We start from the raw sequence: 18,514 nt of genomic DNA, 5'->3' as shown, positions 1-18,514 counted from the left end.
GGGGGCGGAGAAGAGCCGCGATCAGCGCGGGGGGCTGCTGCTCGCTCTCCTCTGCAGCCCTCGCTGCCTCCCGGCCGTGGCTTTGGGTCTCCCTCCCGGCCGTGGCTTTGGGTCTCCCTCCCACGTTGCTCGCGGCGGGCAGGGAGGGAACAGAACAGTTGTCCCGGTTGAAACTGCCACACCTACCGCTGAGTTTCTGCCGAAGAAGGCATCGTCTGCGCGTACTGGATTCGTATCCCCGATTCCCCGCTATCGGGGAGTTTTGTTTCGTTGCCGAGCGGGGAGTTTTAATTCTAAAATCGACTCGGAGCCTCGCTCGTTTCATGTTTGATGCGCCCCTTGGATAGGAATCCATATGCTGCGATGCAGCCTAAGGGATCCTGAGTGGAAGAGAGGAAGACGGGAGGTGGGAGAGGGGTCTCCATTGTGAAGGCGAGAGTGGCAGGAGCTACTTCTGCTGAAACCCGAAGCTCCGGGTCCCGCAGGGAGTTGGCACAACTCTTGTTAAAAAGAAGGGGCAGAATTCGTTGTGGGTAACCTTCGCTCTGCCCCAGTCCTGTACTTTTACAGGACCCAGGCAACAGTGTTGGCTGTTTGTAACTTTTTATTTTCCCCATCTTCGTGAAAACCAGTGTTAAGCAACAAACTATAGACTATAGCTGCACAGTAGAGGGGCTAGGAATAGTACCTTCCATCTGGAAACACCTGTAGCTTCAAGCCTAGTAATCCTCCTCTTCCTGCTGTTGTACTTTCAAATACTGCATCCTGCCTTTAATAATACCTTGATATTTGACAGAAATAATCCAAAATCAACTTAGAACATTTGTCATTTGCTTACTCATCATAAGCTCAAGGTGAGAGAATTAAATAAGTGTATCTGTTTAAATGGGATATGCCCAAATCAACCTGAGAGCATATTAGTGTATCATAACATGATGGAATTTGAAAGGACAGGGGAACTCTGATCTCCATTATGCCAGAGTTCCCACTTGTCTAGAGATGACAGGAGCCACTCGTATACATAAAAAAGATTGATAATGTAGGCAAGATGTTTTTTTTGGGGGGGGGGGGAAACCAGAAGGATAAAAGTTGAAACTCTTATAGTAATAATTATATTGCTTCAGACCTTCCACTGATGGTTTGTGTTGGAAATAAACTTCTTTTTAGCTGGGAAATAGATCTCTCAAAATCTTGGACAAGCAGAATCCAGGTGTATTGTCAGCTCTTGTAACTTTGTTATTGGGCTTCAAAAATTCTGGACTTGCCTGATCAGAAGGAAAGGGGTTCATATGGCTGCACTCATATTTTTACCTATGCTATCTGGACTTTGTCCTTTCTTGACTTGGAAGAGGTCAGAAGCTCTTCAAGACAAATGTCAGAGGAATTTTGCAAGCTGTACAAACTGAACCAGTCTAACAGCTTTCTATGCCAACTGAAGTTTCTTTACTTATTCTATTTCTTTGAAGAGTTAGTCGAATAAGAGAAAAAGCCTGGAGTGCTTCAAATACCTTTTTCTGAATTTTGCATGGCTTCAAAAGATGATGTAAGATCTAAGCAGCTGTGAGACTACTAATATTGGAATATCTGTTTTTAGTAATACGTGAAAATGTAAACCTGCCTGAGGACTTCTTATCTTGTGAATAGAGTTGAAATCTTATTTTTAAAATGATGTCATTTAATTAGATTTTTTTTTCTGAACACTATGCATTACATCTCTTAACATAGACAATAAAAATGACAATGACTGGATTGCATCTATAATGTAAAGAATAAAATTACACTGACTCACCTAACTCTAGGCATGAGCTGAAGTGGAGCAGAAATGGAATTCTTTATGGTATGTTGCACAATAAAATACCTGATGTTTTATTGAAGGCTTGTTTGTTCCAGCCTTTGTTCCATGGCTTCTGACAGCTTTGACAACTGAAGAAAATAAATGATTGCTTAACCTCTCACAAATGCTACCTAGGAGGTAGAAATATATGAGATATTCTACAGATTTGTGTGTTTTTGTCATGGGAGCCAAGATTAGGCAGCAATTTCAGTTAAGCGCTTTATTTTTTCCCCTTTTACTTGGATACCTTCTCCAGCATTTCAAGCATGGATGTGTGCTATTTTTTCTAGAACAACAGAAACAAGCTTCTTGTGGGCATTTAACCTCACAATTTCCCAAGGGTGGGAGGTGAGCCTAATGTTTCAAGATGACTGAGATGCTATCTGTGTAGTCAGAGGAAAGTTATTTTGTGCGCTTTAAGTAAAACAAATTTGACAATATAGTTTTCAGCAACAATATTTGAGTCAGGATGTAAAGAATCACTAACTGTGTGACTTCCAACTGTCTCTAATTTTTGGGACAACTATCCTAGGCTTCATGTTCCATCAGTACCTGAAGGGAGAGATCTTATTGCATAAATGAAACAAGACTGTGTTAAGGTAGAGATGTATATTAAAGGACACAACTCTTGGGGTCCTTGAATGCTCTCTGGGCGTGATTGCTTGCTTGCAGACATTTCACTGTCTGACTAGGTAACATCCATGCGAGCGAATGTGGGGTTCACTCCTTGTTTATTATATACAATAGCTTGCCCTGTCTATTTGAAATCCATTGTATACAGGTAGTCCTCGATTTATAACCATTCATCTAGCAATTGTTTGAAGTAACAGCACTGAGAGAAGGGACATGACTGGTTCTAACACAACTGTTGCAGCATCCCCACAGTTACATTATCAAAATTTGGGCATTTGGCAATAGGCATGTACGATATTTATAATGGTTGCATCATAATTGGTGGGGTCACATTGCCAATTGCAATCCTCCGGGATTTCTTCAAGCGGGAAGCTGGATACAATACCAGCAACAACAATCACATAATTCACTTAACAACTGCAGTGATTTACTGTAACTGTCTTAGCAATTTAATTTTGGGGCTCAGTTGTGGTCGTATGTTGAGGACCACCTCTACATTGTATATAGGTCCCATAAATCATGAATATAGAAAGGAGGACTGTAATTGAATTAAAGCAAACTATTAAATTTGATTTAGCTATTTCCTAGGTTTTTTTTTAATTAACTGAGATTTGGGCGAGGCTAAACTGCCTTTGTAGATTCTTCAGGACTTAATACAGAGATTAGTTATATTCTCCCGCAACCAAAAATTATTCCCTGTGCACAATAGGTCATCCACTGCTGCTTAATTCTAGAGCATAAGGATAGTTGACGCAAAAAGCTCACAAAGTTGCATGTTACAACTATTCGCGTTGTTATTGAATTCTTAACATACCTATGGGTGAATTTAGTACATTTTTCAGCAAATGATTCAGTTCTTCCATAGATGATATTATTCAGACATTATATCACAGATTATCAATATGTGAGACTTGATTATTTACTATAAGCTTTATCTATAATGATGCTTTTTTTTTCTGAGGGTAAAAAGAAACCAAAAATGTAGATCGAGCTAAGGAATCTGTACATAAAATCTTGCAAGCTACAGTATTCTTGTTTCAGGGAAGTTTTGTTATAAATTACCATAACTGCCCTTCCTTAAAACATTCGTTTTAAGAATGTTTTGAGGATTCTGTTACATTTCAATGAAGTTTTTATTATTTGAACTACATATAGAAAAAGCTCTAAGATTCATATTGGCCAAGAACCCTTCCTGCAGTTGATGATAACTGTGTTACAGAATCTACACGGCAGGGTTTGGAATAACCTATCAAATGAATTTCCAATGTCAACCCATAAACAGTCACGCTTTTGAGAATATAAAAGTTGTCCTTTTCTGCTGTAACCATAATGCTACTGTTTCATGGGTTTTCATTATCTTGGGTCGGAAGAAGAGAGAGGTGAATGTTGGTTTGTCATTTGGACTATCATTTTCCTGCTTGCACCACACTCTACAGAAGCTGTAGCTGAATCTTCCTAAATAGTTGTTTACTTTATAGCCATTATTGAGCTGTCATGTCAATAGATGCATTTAGGCATAATCTGGGTCACTTGACTTGGAAATCACATGCCTTGGCATTGGATGTTTAAATGTACTGCAACTGTATTAAGAGTAATTTTCTGGATATTTGCATTGCAGTATTGGGTATTATGTGTGGCATAATTGGATGTTTAAATGCATGGCTCTGCATTGCAATTTTCTTGACATTTACATTGTTGTATTAGGTATTATCTGTGGCATAATTATGGTAGGTTACAATGAGTTTCTTTCACAAGTTAGCCATCCTTCACATCCTTTACAACAAGTTGAGACAATATTTCTGCTATACGGGAATTAAAATTTTGTAGGCTTGTCTAAGATTCTTAAGTCACGTGATTTAAGAATATAGTAAACCTTTGATTTAATAAACTAAGGGGGCATAACTGTCAGATTCAAATTCATTTAAATGTCAGTTGAATCAGATTGTAATATAAGAGAAAAATATGAAATGGGATTTAATGCATACATCAAAGGGTGTAACAACTGCATAAAATGATGAATAGTTTGTATATTCTAAAGTAAGGTCAGTTAATTGGAGGTTAACTGCAGTTTGAAATATATACAGCTGCTTGTATATAGATGTCCTCTCATGGACTATAAACCTAAAAGGTTTTATTTATAAGCAGAGTTGTGCCCATGTGTTGACAGGATCTCTTAATTTTCCAGTTGCTTGATATGTATCATATTCAATACTATCTCAGTAACATCACAACAAATGTCTTAGATTACAAGTATCCTTGTGTTAAAACAGAATGGAAATAATGAAAACAAGGAACTCTTACTAAGATAAATAAATAAATAAATTCATGGGTGCGTTGATAATTGCAGTAGAATTATATACTGTGTATTTGTTAGTCCGGATATATTAACATTTTTCATCCCTATAAACAGTAGAGACCCAATTAAATGCAATTATTACTATTGTGTTCATGTAGGCTAGCTATTCTTGAAACATCTTAACTATATACTAGAGGTATGATTTTGTCCAACTCAAGAATATCATTTCCTATATATTACATTCCTACGTTAGCAATTGTACAGTCTCAAAATGTGGAATACAAAAATAATATTTCATTTATAGGTTGCTTGTTGCAAATTTTTTCAATACAAGTAGTCTCTAGATACAACTTCATTTCCTAAATTGGAAAAAAAAAAGAATCTTGGTCCTAATTACTCTTGGTGCCTACCAGGGTTTTCTTCAAATGTGTATAAGGTAAAGGTTCCCCTCGCACATATGTGCTAGTGGTTCCAGACTCTAGTGGGTGGTTTTAAAGCCAAAGAGCCAGCACTGCCCAAAGACGTCTCCGTGGTCATGTGGCTAGTATGGCTAAATGCCGAATGCGCACAGAACGCTGTTACCTTCCCATCAAAGATTTGGTCTCTATTTTTTTACTTGCATTTTTTACATGCTTTCGAACTGCTAGGTTGGCAGAAGCTGGGACAAGTAACGGGAGCTCACTCCATTACACAGTGCTACGGATACGAACCGCTGAACTGCCGACCTTTCTGATCAACAATCTCAGTGTCTTAGCCACTGAGCCACTCATTCCCTTCATATGTGTATATATTACTGGTAGTCCTTGGTTCATGATTACAATTGGGGCCAGAATTTCCATTACTAAGCAAGATGGTTAAGGAAGTCACACCTGATTTTATGATTTTTTTCTTTCTTTTTTTGCCAAGGCTTTTAAGCAAATTACTATAGTTAAGTGAATCATATGGTTATTAAGTGACTTTAGCTTCCCTCATTGACTTTGTTCTTGGAAGCTGGTTGAGAATGTTGCTGGTTGCAATCACATGACCCCAGGATACTGAAACTGTATAAATATATGACAGTTGCCAACAGCCCAAATTTTGATCACAAGACAGTGGGGGATGTATGACAATTGTAAGTGCAAGGACCAATCATAAACCATAAGTCGCTTTTTTCAGTGCTTTAGTGGTTGGTGAATGAATGGTTGTAAGTCAAGCACTACCTGTGGGCCTGTGTGTTGCTACAATTTATATATACATTTAGAATTTTTCAATGTAGCAAAATATACAAAGCAAACAGGAACAAAGATGGAAAAATGTGAGAGATAAAAGAACAGCTTTAAAAATACAAATAAAACTAAATACTTACGGCTTCTACTTTTCCTTCTGTTAAGTAATTATTCCCTTAACCTTTCCCAAACCTCATCCCTTTGTGTGTCTACCAGAGCTTTCAGTTATTCACTAAAATAGGAATTATGCAATATTTGTTTGGAGCTGATGACCTGTATTTCATAATTTAAGCTGCTGCAGAGGAAGGATGTCTGACCATGAGGAAAAAAATGACGAGTGGTGATAAAAATTTAATTAGCATGAAGTTAAATACGGTGTAATTACTCCAGGGGTGGGCTGCTATGGGTTCGCGAGAAGCAGTAGCTAAAGTTATGGCCGGTTTGGAGAACCTCCAAATCCCACCCCTGGCTGGCCCTGCCCACCCAGCTCCTCCTAGGAGTCTCCATATGACGCATTTTGGATGCGAGGTAAGTGCAGGGCCCGTACAGAGGCTTGGGGAGGGGGAAAAACTGGCCTCCCTGAAATGCTGGAGCTGGGGGAAGCAGCTTTCACCCTCCCAGAGGCTCAAGGAAAGCCAGAGCCTGGGGAAGACGAAAACACCCCTCCACCGTGGTTCAGGAGGCTGACTAGGCCACGCCCATCATAGCCATGCCCACCCAGCAACCAGGCAGAGAACCTGTTACTGAAATGTTTGAAGCCCACCCCTGAATTACTCTCCTCTCACTTGAGGCACAAATGATCAGACTCAAATTATCCTACTTTGGAAGCCTCAGATAAAGGCGTAGCTCCTTGGAAAAGGCTCTAGTGCTGGGAAAGATGGAAGGAAAGAGATGAAGAGGATGGCCAGCAGCAAAGTGAACTGGACTCGGTTACAGTGGCAATTAGTGCACCGTTGGAAGACTTGAAAGTTCAGATTAGGCAGAGGTCATCACAGAGAAAATCTATCGATGTAATCAGTAAGAGTTAGTACCAATTTGATGACACACAATCATTTCTCGTGTATTCAATAATTGTCCCTGTCAATTACAATTCAGGGAGAAATTGTGTAGGGCCTCGAGGGAGGCTGCACCCAATAATTTGGGAGTAATGTGTACTGAGACCTCAGGTTGTGTGCCTGTAATTAAAAACAGTGATTATGTTATATATTGCACATGGTTTTTAAAGCACAATGTTAATGATTCTTGTCAAAACTGTGAAAGTGGAAACAGTTAAATATCACAATGTTCTTTTTAAAAACCTGATTAAGGTCATTCAAACTATTAAGAATAACTTTTCTAATAAATACTTTTTGTATAATTCAAATTTCAAATAACATAACATTGTGGGTTTTTTTAAAATATATTTTTTCTTTAAAAATAAAATATTATTATCATGTTTTTGATTTCTCTACATTTTTTAAAGTGGAGAGTTCAAATATTCTACATTTTTTAAAGTGGAGAGTTCAAATATTCCCCCCCCCTTTTTTTTACAAAAAGCTGCTCTATGGTCTTGACAAGTTTATCACTATAATAATTTCCCAACCGTAGAAGTATTTGAGCCAAAGCCTACAGCTTTTGAAATGGAAGTGTATCACAAACAGGCACCATGATCCAAGTCTAGAAACTACTTTTGCTAATAATCTTGACAGAAATCTATAGAAATAGTAGCATGAAATAGAAATCATTGGTTTGAAATTAAATTGTTCAGAACCTAGATGAGTATATCTTTACAGTTTTCCATGTAAAAGATTCTGCATGGCTGCTGAATGGCCTTTTAAGGATATGGTTTAAGGAGAGTTAACTTCAACTGCAATACTTTTAAGTTCTGCAGCTGGAAACGTTCTTTCTCTTGAGCTGCTATGCTTTTGAAAGGATCACCATTGCTTCTTTGGTACTCATGCCATGTATCTAATTATACGGAACACAACAGTGATGTGCATTAAGGAAAAAGTGCATTTTTTCAGGCACATGTTATATGGCAAGCGAGCCAGTGTACTGTCTTCCTTAGGCACCAAAGTCACTCACTCTCTGTTGGCCCTCAAAAAACATCAAGCTCTATAACAAGCTGGCTAAAGAATGAATCTTTTATCATATGCATTGGTACATGTATCTCACCATGAGAATTAGGCAAGCACATTTTAAAAAAGAAAATAAAAAAGGACCCTGCAACCAAGCAGAACAATTGCTAAAAAGAAGAAAGCTGTATTTCCAAGGAATATGGTGGAGCTAATTTTCTGAGCCAAGATGCTGCTTCTGTTAAAAATAAGTATAATGAATCAACAAATTAGGAAAGGGCTTTGTTTTCTGTAATATGGGCTTTATTTTATGTAATATGGTCATTTCATATTACGAAGAAAGAATCATATTGAAAGTGAACGGTGGCTAGCTATGGAACAGTTTTAGGAATTGCAACCTGGCCTTACAAAGGGTAACATTAGTCTTTATTTTTAAGCATTAGGGATCTTCAAGGCTTTTTCAGTCTCCCTCTCTCCCTTTCTCTCTCTCTAGCCTACCTTTCTGGGCAGATGCCTTTTAAAAGTTATTTAGGCAAATGAACTTTCATATAGAGCCCTCAGCAGTAAAGTCTAGGAAGTATATTTTGCCACTCTTATTTTAGATTGCATGATCTGGGTCAGAGGACTAATACAAGATAACTTTTAAAATTAAAACCAAATTGTTGACTTTTGTAGGGTGACATCTAAGCAGATCAGTAAGGAAGCAAAAGATCAAATTAAAGGAAGAAACTACAATTATAGGCTTTTAAAAGAAATAATTTAAAGGGAAATGGAATGCAAGATAAACTCAAACAGGAATATATGTTGCAGAATTAGAAAAATTAGGCCTTAAAGCCTAATGTTCAATCACTGGTTGCATTCACAGAATGTATTCAGATATCATTTGTTTAAGCAACCTAGCCATAGTTGGGTGAATTCACTCTAACTCATTCAACATACGCTATAAATCTCCTAATGACTTAGAATGTTATGTGAACCCAGTCACATAACTGGGTTGTATCTTATGATTCTTTATGAATGTATTTTATTTTTCTTTATGTACACTGAGAGCATATCCACCAAAAACAAATTTCTTGTGTGTCCAACCACACATGGCCAATAAATTATTTTATTCTATTTAAGAGTGAAGGACATTGCTATATAAAGCAGCAGCTGTATGCTATATTCAAAAAAAAAAACGCATTTCCCTCTTTTGGAAACAATAAATTCTCAAAAAAAAGATAGTGTACCTCCATCCTGATTTTCCAATCCTAATTTCCAAAATAGCTATAATACATTCTTTGTGGTGTTAGGCATCCTTGGATGTGGTTTTTGTTTAAAGAAGAGTGCTACATCCTGTTTAAGATTGAGAGAAATGGTAAACTAATAACATCTGGGCTTCTTCCTGTGCTGAGCAAAGAGGTTTATCATGAGTGCTAGTCCTTCCCTGTATCTCTTCCATCTGTTATTCCCAGACAAGTTCTTCCCCAAGGAAGCCCTTAAAGTAATGCAGGCTTGGCTGATGCACAGCTGTAAGCCTTTAAGTTTGCTACTGGTGGATGGCTCTAAATGCTTACACTGAGATTGTTTGGATTTTGTTTTTCTTGGAGGAATCAATGTGATAAATTAGTTACTGTGGCAAATGGGTAAACAATCTATTGAAGCAGAGGAACTGATCACAAATAAGCAATTAAAGCATGGAGGTCCTTCCTCTTATTCTGTTTCATTAGGAAACACTTTTGCCTTAAGAAATATGTTTTTGGCCTCTCGGTGTTTGAGTTTCCTGAACTTTTGCTTATCGCCACCACTGAATGTTATCAGAACTTTATGTAAAGGTAAAGGTTCCCCTCGCACATATGTGCTAGTCATTCCTGATTCTAGGGGTCGGTGCTCATCTCTGTTTCAAAGCCAAAGAGCCAGCGCTGTCCTAAGTCATCTCCCTATTTTTCTACTTTCATTTTTTACGTACTTTCAAACTGCTAGGTTGGCAGAAGCTGGGACAAGTAACAGGAACTCATTTTATTATGCAGCACTAGGGATTCAAACTGCTGAACTGCCAACCTTTCTGATCGACAAGCTCAGTGTCTTAGCCACTGAGGCACCGCGTCCCACTGCTGTTACTAAACTGAAGCAGTATTTTTCTTACAAAGATATAAAAGACTGAGGTCAATTAGATAGTGTGGCTAAAATTGTTGCAGCTTTCAATTACAAGCAGTTATTGATTTCAGGGGAATGATTACTTTTACGTACTGGCACATCACAAATCAAATAAAAACAACAATTGGTGGTGTTAGTTTGCTTATATTCCCTTTATATATAGATAGAGGCCACATGAAGCTCTGATAACATTCAATAGTGGAGAGATGCAAAATTTAAAATTTTGAAAATCCAAAAGCCAGCAGATACTTTTTTCCCATGGAACTGTATTTTCTGTATGTATTAGTTTAGTCTCTGAGAGAATTCATGTTTCAGTGAGTCATCACCAGACAGGAAAAAATAGTGCCTATATGGCAGCCTTAATGGAAAGTTTGCTTGGGCATATGGCTGATGCATGCCTGGTATTGAGTTATATTAAATGTAAAGCAACATGGAAACCACAGAATTGGACAAAAACACTGAGATATCAAGGAAAAACTTGAAATTAGTAGTGAAACAAGTGAATTAAATATGTTGCCTCAATATTATTTTCTAAAGAAGTGCTGAGGATTAGATTTGTAGTATTTTAAAATACGTGGCTCATTTTGCTTCAGAGTTATTTTATTCTGGGAAGGGTTATGGCCTACTTGGCTTCATTTGTCCTTAGCTGAGACACAATGCTCCATTTGTGGCATCAAAATATTCATGCTTCCAATACCAGGGCAAGGGACATGAATTTCAGACCTATAAGAGAAAACTGGGGATATAGCCTTTCCTAGTGATCAAATTACAGTTCAATTCTTTGGGAAGAAACGTGAGGAATCTCTTCCCATTAATGATATGTACAATTTTGTGTTGGGGGAGAAATACATAACAAGAAATAGGAATCTTATTGGACACTGGTAGTAGCGCTGATAGAGAGAAATTTGTCTAGAACTGATGGGATTCTGCTCTTCACAGGGATGGCTTAAGGACAAAATCACTCATTTCAAGAGTTTGGAAAGAAGGTGGGCAAAGCATTTTAAAATACTTTGGTGTAGTCCAGGTTTTTTTTTAAACAATCTTAAGTTACACTAGTCAGAAGTTGGCACAGAATTCTGGTAGAGGTCTGAACAAAGCAGAATTGTGTGATTACATTAACTCTCAATTGCATGCTTTGGTTGATACAGCATAATAGTATCTTAAATTATAGCAAATGAGGAGTATAAACTACAATTGAATAATTGCTTCTTCTCTCTTTTGCACACTAAAGTTTCTCCCCCTCCAGATCATCTCTAAATGTCACATATCAGAAAAACGGCAAACCCTTAACCTCCATTTCAAAACACAATCCCCCCACGTCAAATTAGGTATCTTCACCCAACTTTTTTGGTGTGATTACCTGACATTATTCTGTTCATTTTTAAAACAAAAAAAAAAGGTTTAAAAAAAACACTACCCACTCTTGCCTGGGTCAAAATTATACTGATGAATAATATACAGATAATCTTCAACGTCCAATTGTTGGTTTAATGACAGTTCAAAGAAAAAGTGACTTATGACCTGTATTCACACTTATGTGGCCATAGTCACATGCTTGCAATTGGGATGCATGGCAACTAGTTCATATTTACGACTGTTATGATTTGCTTAATGCCTATCTGGGGAAGCTAGATTTGCTTAATGAGCATATGAATCACTTAATGACTATAAATTGAAGACTCCCTGTGTATTTGTTACTAACATATAAGGTTGCATGTGTCTATGAGAATGTCTATGAAATGGCATTGAACTTGATTATTGCACATAGCACTCAGTTCTCCAAGTCCTAATTGGTGACAAGTTTCACTTCTTACACCTAAATTTGTCATAAGTTCCCGCACTCTCTCTACAGATTTTGCTGATTCATTCTTCATTGGGATGGGTGACTTGCCCTTTCTTCTGTTTCCAGATATCGGGAAGAGTCAAACCTTTTCATCTAGTCAGCACACTTGGAAACGTGAAACCATGCTCTGACCAATCCCATGACACACATTTATCAGCAAGTAAAAGTGGTTGCCCACCACTCCCTCTTCCCTCCCAAGTTGAAAATTCCACCCCAACTTATTTTTGTCCTCCCTACCATGAGCACTTAGGTGACCAATTTCCAGACAGTCCAAGAATGCATTGGGGTGAGCCATTCACTATTTTTACTTCCTAAGGGTAGATATAAAGCAATTAGAGGATGACATTTTCATTTGAAAAACACTAACTTTCCTTGCAGTTTTCTTAGTTTGCCATTACTTCCTTTCCAGGGCTGAGAAAGACTGGCTAGCTTAAAGTCACTCAGCTGGCTTTCATGGGTTAAAGCATGAAAGGAAACATTGTCTTCTGGTTTCTAGTCTGATGCTTTAACTATAACACCAAACTGGCTCTTAGAAATATTATAAAATTATGTTTTGTAATCAGATAATGAAATATGCTATAGTATATGCTAATAAGGTATATCCTATAATATATATAAAGACTTGAATGAAAAGAAAGTAGGTAAATAAATACTTCAATTGATTTCCCTAAGTAAGATAACTCTAACCCTTTTCAAATTTCCTATAGCACAGGCTGCACCATGGAAAAAAGCAAAATTATTGACATTAAATCATATCTACAGTCTATGCATGTTAATGACCTGAATGTACAGAATAATCAGCACAAAAAATGCAGTCCTTCAAAAAAAAAACCTGGATTAAAGCATTTAAAGTTTGGAAGACTTAGTGAATAGTTTAAATTAGATGTAGAAGGTAACAAGAATGACAGTTCCGTGATGAGGATAATGAAGCGCTTCTAAGGGGTTTGGCTCACTATATGTACTGCCCTGTCTAGGGGCAGTTAAAATTTCCAAGCCATGTTCAAGGGCTGTCCTATTATGAACATATTGCAAATACCCAACTGGGAGATCATCAGCACATATATCACTGCCACTACAATTTTCTCTCCAGAGGAAAAAAAATAGCACACCTGATTATCAAAGCTAACGAAAGTTTTCCTTTTCCTGTGCACCGCTTGGAGAGTCCAAGCAACGGATTAAATCAGTCTGGTTGCCCTGGGACTGAGGAATCTTTTTCCTTGGCCACGCCTCCTGGTGTTACTTGGCACCAGAATTTTTCCTCAGTCTGCCCGTTCAGGACTTATATTTGTGAGCTTCAGTGTAATTTATCTAGGTTTGGACTCTCCTCCTAGTATTTCCTTTTCTTTTTCAGGCGGTGGCCTGGGCCATTAAGGCTTCTTCCTCCGTGTCCTTCTTTAACAGAGCCTCTGTCATTTGGCTGTGTGAGCTTCAGGCTAAACTACTGGCAGGAGACACTCGTCTTCGCCAGGATATAACAAAAATTATTGCGGCATCCCAGTATTCGGCTGATGCCTCCCTTAACGTGGCCAAATTCGCCTCTAGGGCATTGGCGTCCAACATGACCTCCTGCTGCCTCATATGGCTCCGCCACTGGCTGGCGGACCAGAAGAACAAGTGGAAATTGGCATCTGCCCCATTTAAGGGGTCTAAATTATTTGGGGAGGTCTTAGACCCCTTCTTGATTGAATCCAAGATAAAAGGAAAGTTCTAGCCACCCTAAACAAGAAACAGGATCGTAAATCCTCTCCCTATTTCAAGAGACAGTCCTTTTGTTCCAGTGAGTCCGCAGGACTTCTTCCGCTCCCTTGAACAGACCAGTTGGTCAGTTGGGAGATAGGTCCCAGGACAGGCAGTCCTTTCGGGACAGGGATGGGCAGCAGTTCAACTACTGCAGGTCCAACCACGGTGGGGCCTCCAACAGGCCCTTCCACAAGTCCAAGTGACCATCAATGCTCCCCTCCCATGGGGGCCAACTCCAGCTGTTCGCTCCCCAATGGGCACTGACCACGGGGGATGCCTGGGTCCTCCAGACTGTCAGGGAGGGGCTTTCCTTGGAGTTTCTCTCCCAACCCCTCGGAACTTCATCCACTATCCAACCCCCTCTTGCCCTCTCAAGAGGGAATTCATGAGCCAGGAAATTCACCATCTCTTGGAGATCAATGCTGTAGAACAAGTTCCACCCAACCAGGAGGGATGGGGATTTTATTCCATTCTCTTCCTGGTGCCCAAGAACTCAGGGGAGTGGAGAGCCATCTTGGACCTCAAGAACCTCAACCGTCACATCGCATACAGAAGGTTCAAGATGCAATCCCTGCAGAATATCCTAGCAGGGATTATCTGGGCTTCCTCATGTTCATCGGCTTGAAGGAGGCTTATCTACACATTCCCATTCAGCCACACCAGAGGTTCCTGTGGTTTTTCTATGCCCGTCAACACTACCAGTACAGGGCCCTTCCATTCAGCCTGTCATTGGCACCCAGGACCTTCACAAAAGTTCTGTCAGTGGTTGCAGCGCAACTCAAGCGCAGGCCCATAAGGCTTCAATGTTACCTGGACAACATTCTCATCCAATCGTTGTCCAGGAAACAGGCCTTACGGGACCTCCACATTACAATGAGGTCCCTCAGGAATCACGAGTTCTCCCTGAACCTGGAAAAGAGTCACCTCATCACAACTGCCTAACTCATCCATCTGGGGGCAGTGATAGACACCTCAGCTTGCAGGGTGTTCCTTTCCCACGACAGGATAGAGAGTTTAGTATCCCTGACCCACAAGGTTCTGGGGTTGAGGCAGGTCTCCGTGCTACTCCTATCACAATTGTTGGGGAAGATGATCTGCATCTTGGTCGTTCCCTGGGCACGTCTTCACTCCAGTGAGTTGCAGTGGCTTCTCCTGCCCCGTCAAAGAACCAACAGGCGCAACTCATTCATGAAGGTGCGGATTCCCCCGACCGTGAAGAGGTCTCTCAAGTGGTGGCAATCAACGGCTCTACTGAAGGGACACCTGTTCAAGGAGCCCATGAGAGTAGTCATCATGACAGATGCCAGGCTTGCCAGTTGGGGGGCACACATGGGAAATCACGTAACTCAAAGCAAGTGGTCTCCAGCTGAAGCAGCCTGCAACATCAACTTCTTAGAGCTGTGAGTGGCCAAACTTGCCCTGCGACATTTTCACCGGGACATTCTTCATCAACACATCCTCCTGATGACGGACAATGTGGCCACCAAAGCCCATATAAATTGCCAGGGTGGCACCAGGTCCAGGAAGCTCATGGCGGAGGCAGAGGCCCTGGGCAGGTGGGCGGAGTGTCACTTTGTATCCATTCGCTCCAACCACATCTCGGGAGTGGACAACACGCAGGCGGACTGGTTGAGCAGGACCACCATAGACAGTGCAGAGTGGCGTCTGGATTCAGCCCTGTTCGACCAGTTGTCTCACAGATTCGGCACCCCAGTGATTGGCCTGTTCGCCACCCGAGAGAACACGCAGCTCCAGCACTGCTTCTCCCGCTTCCACTCGCCAGGGGCAGAGGGGACAGATGCTCTTCGATGCAGATGGCCTCAGGGTCTTTTGTACACCTTCCCACCGCTTCCGCTTCTACCACAGGTAATCTGCAAGATCATCGCGGAAAGGGCGGAGGTCTTGCTCGTAGCTCCCCACTGGCCACGCAGGTCATGGTACGCTGACCTTGTCAGCCTGTCGGTATCATCCCCATGGCGGATTCCTTGGGACCAAGTCTCCCTCAGCCAGGGGGCCATAGTACACACAGACCCCCAGTGGCTCCAGCTGGCCGTCTGGTACTTGAGGAGGGTCTCCTGAGGAGCGAAGGCCTGTTGGAGGAGGTTGTGCATACCATCCAGGTGTCCAGACGACCATCAACGACCAGGATATATGATTTCACGTGGTCCACTTTCGCCAAGTGGTGTGACAACTACTGTCTCAATCCAGTCACTGCTTCCTGCGTACTGGAATTTCTACAAGGGGGCCTAGACAAAAGTCTCGCCCCCAATACCCTTCATCATCAGGTGGCGGCACTATCCACCATCTGGTCCGGCGACCCGGCCCAGACCCTCAGCAAGATCTCGAGGGTTCGCTGTTTCCTTAAGGGCGCCTCCAACTTATGTCCTCCGGTGGTCCACCGCTATCCCACCTGGCAGCTATCGGTGGTCTTACAGGCTCTTACCTCTCCGCCCTTTGAGCCTCTATGTACGACATCTCTTCATCACCTCACCTTGAAGACTGCTTTTCTTGTTGCAGTAACATCTGCGAGACGCATCTCGGAACTGGCAGCTTTATCGGTCCGGGAGGATCTATGTGTCATCCACTCGGACAGGTTCATATTGCGTCTGGATCCTGTTTTAATCCCGAAGGTCAACACCTGGTTCCACAGAACGCAGGAAGTAATCCTGCCTAACTTCTGCCCGTGCCCCAACCACCCGAGGGAACCTGGTTGGCACAGGTTGGACGTCAGACGGGCCCTGCGGATATACATCAGACGCTCTGCAGACTTCCGCAAGTCAGAGGCCCTCTTTGTTTCGTTTCAGCCTGGCTCCTTGGGTAAGAAGGTAACATCTTCCATGGTCAGTAGGTGGCTAAGAGCATGCATTGCAGCTGCATACAAACACCAGTCCAGGGCGGTATCCCGGCACATTACCGCCCACTCCACTAGGAGCGCTGCCACCACCGCGGCCTAGGCCACTCAGGCTACCATTGAAGACATCTGCAGAGCGGCTACTTGGTCCTCACCATCGCCCTTTGTCAGGAAATATAAATTGGACATGTATGCCTCGGCCAAGGGATCTTTCGGCAGGCGGGTGCTACAGGCGGTTGTTTCCATGACTGAATCCCGAGACTGTTCTTCTGCCCGCCCTAGTGACATATAACTTGGGTATGTCCTGTCGCTTGGACTCTCCAAGCGGTGCACAGGAAAATGACCATTGGCTTACCTGAAGGGTCCTTTTCTGTGCACCGTGGGAGAGTCCACCCCACCCTGGTTTCTCAGTCCAGGGATTCGTGACCATCGTGTCAACTTGGACTTTCTTTACCTGATTCATCATGCTTCCAGCCTTCACGGTTCCAGACCATCTCAAAATTCTGGCACCAAGTAACACCAGGAGGCGTGGCCAAGGAAAAAGATTCCTCAGTCCCAGGGCAACCAGACTGATTTAACCTGTCGCTTGGACTCTCTTACCCTTCAGGTAAGCCAATGGTCATTTTATGATATTATTATTGGTTCATTGAACAATCAGCCATATGTTTAGACTGGATTTGGCATTTTTATCAGCCCATTCCAATGACCTAGGATAGGCAGATGTTGATGTTGACAGGATGCAAGCTGTTGTGAGTAAAGCTGCCTTTTGCAATTGACTGGTGGTGATTTGTCAAAGCTAATGATGTTCAATTGGTATTCCAGTTGTTTTGGGATTGCACCCAAGGTGCCTATGTATTTTTATTAGTAGTAGTATGGATTATTAGCATTAGCATTATTAGCATTTCACCATTAATGCTTTTGTAAATAACTCAAGGTAGTGAACATGCCTAATATTCCTTCCTCCTTGCACATTTCCCACAACAACCCTCTGAGGTAGATTTGGCCAAGAGTGACTGGCCCCAAGTTACACAGCCAGCTTTCGTGCCTTAAGGCGGGACTAGAACTCTCAGTCTCCTGGTTCTTTAACCACTGTAAATATTACAGCTGTAAATATTAATAGATTTTTTTTGTAATATGATTCAACCTTAAAAAACATATTGATAGTATAAAGTATATTATCCCCAAACCATGGAAAAATATATACCTAACATCAGGAGGGAATGTATGAAATTATGGCTAAAGCAGTATAAAGTTAGAGATATAAAGGTGAATCCTAGCATGTTTTATCTTTTGTAATTATAAAACTAGGTCCACACTAACACAGCCACAAGTTCACTGTAGTTGCGTTGACAGAAATAAGCTTCCAAATTCAAAAACGCATATCCAGTTTGATTCAATATGCAATTATTTTAAAGACATCCCTCCTAATCATTAGTGTGGCATACAAGTTGAGTTCCTGAAATCCTGCTCCATGGTTTGGACTTATCCTTTTACTAATGTTTCTGCTATAGAAATATAATACTGTCCTTATGTGGTTAGATGTCTTACTCATGTTTTAAACTGGATTAGGCAGTTTGGAGGGGTATAAATTCCAAGGAAGAAGCTAAAAAATGCTGATTTCTGGCTTCTTTCTCAACTAGTTATCCCCTCCCAAGGATTTGTAGACTAGGAAATGAATCCTTGCTGATTTGGAAAAGATTGAGTCTTATGTTTCTCCTCCCCAAGTTAAATTCGCTTATTAATTACAGATAATTATAGCAGGGCAGTTCTGAAATGTAAAGTACGTAGGTTTCCTAAAACTAAAAATGATATGCTTCCGTTGCATTTTGACCAATGGAAACATCCTCCAAATACAGATGCATGCAAACACACTACAGTAGCCAAATGCCCACTTTTTCTATGTATCTCTATAAATAAATTTA

At 41.0% G+C, this 18,514-nt stretch overlaps 1 protein-coding gene across 1 annotated transcript in view; it reads left to right on the top strand.

Annotated features, from left to right (window-relative positions):
• Positions 1–18,514, top strand: part of PACSIN3 (protein kinase C and casein kinase substrate in neurons 3) — a 36,192-nt gene that overhangs the window by 514 nt on the left and 17,164 nt on the right. The gene's annotated exons all lie outside the window — the stretch shown is intronic.

The sequence above is a fragment of the Thamnophis sirtalis genome, unplaced genomic scaffold, assembly GCF_051295495.1.
Source record: "Thamnophis sirtalis isolate CommonGarterSnake01/CBP01778 unplaced genomic scaffold, rThaSir2_p1.2 scaffold_1, whole genome shotgun sequence".
Classification (NCBI taxonomy): Eukaryota; Metazoa; Chordata; class Lepidosauria; order Squamata; family Natricidae; genus Thamnophis; species Thamnophis sirtalis.
The sequence above is the reverse complement of the archived record's forward strand: the minus strand, read 5'-3'. Positions and strand labels throughout refer to the sequence as shown.